We start from the raw sequence: 3713 nt of genomic DNA, 5'->3' as shown, positions 1-3713 counted from the left end.
TCCTACAACCCCCAATGGAGGCGGAAGCCTTCATTACCCTAACAACAATGGTTTACGTGCCTTTTACACATGCTTGCATTATGTTTACTCACCACACTTAAGCCTACGTCTCTCACCGGAACACGACTCGAGGTCCTAAGCTACACATATACTACAACGACAATCACAATATATCTGTAGGTGACAAAAAGCCTCGGAATACTGCAACATAGAGAACCCAGCTCTTCCTACGAAAGCGGTAGGAAAGAGCCAACATTTGGCGCCGTTGCCCGGGGAGACTAGCATCTCAAGTAGCGAGTAAACATGCGTAGGTAGGTGTAAAACAAGTCACTACTTCAAACTTTCATGCACATACCACTCAAGGGCAAGGAGAGTAAAAATTTTTCCAAATCTAGCCAAACATATCAACCCCAAACATCCACTTTGGGTTACTACCTTAAGAGATTTTCTTAATTTCTTAAATAAAAGCCGCATGATGTACAATTAGGCTAGGTAGTGGATACGGTTGCGTAGAGCTTTCAATTACGATCATTTTACCTTTTTACAGAAAGGCAAACCGAGCTCTTCACAAAGAGTTATGGCTCGGAAGAGTTTAGGGTTAAACCCTAAACCTAAACCCTAAACCTAAAATCCAAACCTATAAAAACCTACTCCACCCCCTCATTCTTCATCTTTCACTTTTTGCCTCCATTCTCTTCCTCCTTCCGAGCCCCACGCAAGACACTCCTCCCTCTCCATCGACCGCCCCCTTACTCCTTTCCTCCCCATGTAAGTGACATCGAGCCCTTCTCGCAGCGATGACCTAGCCTTCCACCCACCGTCCATTGTTCCGCGACAATCCCGTTCTATCGAGAAAGACTTGGAGAGCGTCAGGTAACCACTTCGCCTTGCTTTTCAATTTCCGTCTTTCAGTTTTTTGTTGTTGCTCTTTTATCCCTCCCCTCCACCCTCACCTCCCCCTCTCCCCCTCCCCCTCCACCCTCTCCACCCTCACCTCCCCCTCCCCCTCCCATCTCCCCCTCCCCCCTCTCCACCACCACCTCCCCACCACCCCCTCCCCCTTCATCTCCACCCCACCTCCCCTCACCTCCCCCTCCTTCCTTCTCCCCCCCCCCCCACCACACCTCCCCCTCTCCCCCTCCCTCTCCACCCTCACCTCCCCTCTCCCCCTCCCCCTCCATCTCCACCTCTCCCCCTCCCCCTCCATCTCCACCTCCCCCTCCACCACCACCTCCCCTCTCCACCTCCCCCTCCACCTCCCCCTCTCCACCACCTCCCCTCTCCCCCTCCCCCTTCATCTTCCCCCTCCCCCCTCCACCTCCCCCTCTCCACCACCTCCCCTCTCCCCTCCCCCTTCATCTTCCCCTCCCCCTCCTCTCCGACTCCCCCTCCCCCACCATCTCCCCCTCCCCCTCTCCACCACCTCCCTCTCCCCTCCCCCTTCATCTTCCCCCTCCCCCCCTCCACCTCCCCCTCTCCACCACCTCCCTCTCCCCCTCCCCCTTCATCTTCCCCCTCCCCCTCTCCCGCCTCCCCCTCTCCCCCACCATCTCCCCCTCCCCCTCTCCCCCACCACCTCCCCCCTCCCCCTCTCCCACTCCCCCTCCACTACCACCTCCCCTCTCCCCCACCACCTCCCCCTCTCCACCACCTCCCCTCTCCCCCCTCCCCCTTCATCTTCCCCCTCCCCCTCTCCGCCTCCCCCTCTCCACCACCACCTCCCCCCTCCCCCCTCACCTCCCCCTCACCCCCTCTCTCTCTCACTCTCCCCCTCATTCCCGCCCCCACCCATTCTCTCTCTCTCCCCCTTACCCCCCTCGTCCCCCCATCCCCCTCAACCCCCCTCCCCCTCTCGTTCCCCCATCCCCCTCACCCCCTTCTCCTCTCGTTCCCCCATCCCCCTCACCCCCCTCTTCCTCTCGTTCCCCCTTACCCCTCTCTCACGCCCTCTCTCCTCTCTCTCTCTTATCCCCTACCCCCATCCCCCTCTCTCCTCTGTCCAACCCCGCCGCCCCCCACCCCCCCCGGCGGCGCACCGCGCCGCCCCCCGCCCCGCAACCCAGCGGCGCATAGCGCCGCCGACGCCCACCCCGCGCGCCGCCCTCGCCCGCGGCGGCGCCTCCGCTCCCCACCCGCCGCCCTGCGGCGGCGACCCGCGTCGCCCCCGCCCACGTCACCCGCTCCCCCCCGCCCCGCTCCCGCCCGCCCCGCCCCGCCCACGTCACCCGCTCCCCCCCGCCCACGTCACCCCGCTTCCCCCCGCCCTGCGGCGGCGCACGCAGCGCCGCCGCCCCGAGCAGCGCCGCCCCGCGACGGCGAACCGCCCCCCGCCCGCGCCCCCGCCGCTCCCCGCCGCTCCCCGCCAACCCCGCCCCGCTCCCCGCCGCCAAACCCCGCCCCTCTCCCCCTCGCTGCCCAACCCCGCCCCCTCTCTCCCCTCACCCTCTACCATCACCCCCTGCCCCCTCACCCCCCGTTCCCCTCGCCCCTCACCCCCGTTTTCCCCCGCCCTTCACCCCCCGCGCGAACCTTCCCCCCTGCGAAACCCCCCCCCCCCCCCCCCCGCCGCCGCCGTCGAAACGCACCCCCCCCACAGGCACCAGCAAAAAAAAAAAAAATAACTACACCTAACCTAAACTAACCTCCAGTTAGTCCTAACTACGGTTAGGTTAGGTTAGTCGTTTAATCTTAGTTAGGGTTAGTTTAACCACAGTTAGGTTAGTACTAACTACAGTTAGTATCTAACTACAGTTAGGTTAGTACTAACTATAGTTAGTTAACCCTAGGTTAGATAGTTAACCTCAGTTAGATTAGTTACGTAGGTTTGGTTAGTCGGAACTGCGGTTAGGTTAGTTTAGTTAGCCCTCGGTTAGGTTAGCCTAACTCTTCGGTTAGTATCTAACTGCAGTTAGTTTAACCTCCCAGTTACAGTAACTGGGAGGATCTAGGTTAGTTACTCTAACTAGAGTCACTTGGTTTCAACCCCTCGGTTGGACTTAAAGTCCATTCACACCACCATTAGCACCCCCCAAACACCAAATTTACCTCTCCTTTAACCCCTCGAAACTCATCCGTTTGGGACCCAAATTGAACCCCGTTTGAACCCAGATTTCACACACGGAAACACCACGTTACGGGGTATTTTTCCAGCCCATTGCACACCATTTCGGCATCCCTAGCACACGTTCGTTCGCGCCCCCGTGTGGGCCTCATTTTGCATTTATTCACTCGTATTTTCACGCCGTAACCTCCGATTAACGATCCGTCTGCACCGGCACATTTCCCTACACACGTAGGACAATCCTAGGCACACGACGGTCCCTACACATGTTAACATCACTCTAACTCTCCTAACGACACCACCTCCACGCCCGCCCTTGGGGTAGCGATCCCCTTGGCAAATCACGCACCATCTGCATGCAGTTACGTTCCGGCCAACGACTTCGACTCCAACGCTCGCCCCATCCGCAACTAACTCCACTGCAACAACCGCCCCCGCCAATCCTCTACCCCGAATCCCCCCCTGAGATTCAACAACTTCCTTTAACTCCTCCTCGCCCCAACATGGCTGGACGTCGTCCTGAGCATGATGGGGACATCGAGCTCGATGCCGAGGCTGACAACTTCTTCAATCGACGAAATCACAACAATCACGGCCGACGCCCCTTGGGAAAACTGGAACTTCCCAAATATAATGGTAGGGGAGACCCTGC

The sequence above is a fragment of the Dipteris shenzhenensis genome, chromosome 14 (genome assembly GCF_047967505.1).
Source record: "Dipteris shenzhenensis isolate YYH24624 ecotype China chromosome 14, Dip_SZ_1.0, whole genome shotgun sequence".
NCBI lineage: Eukaryota > Viridiplantae > Streptophyta > Polypodiopsida > Gleicheniales > Dipteridaceae > Dipteris > Dipteris shenzhenensis.
This window is presented reverse-complemented; position numbering follows the sequence as displayed.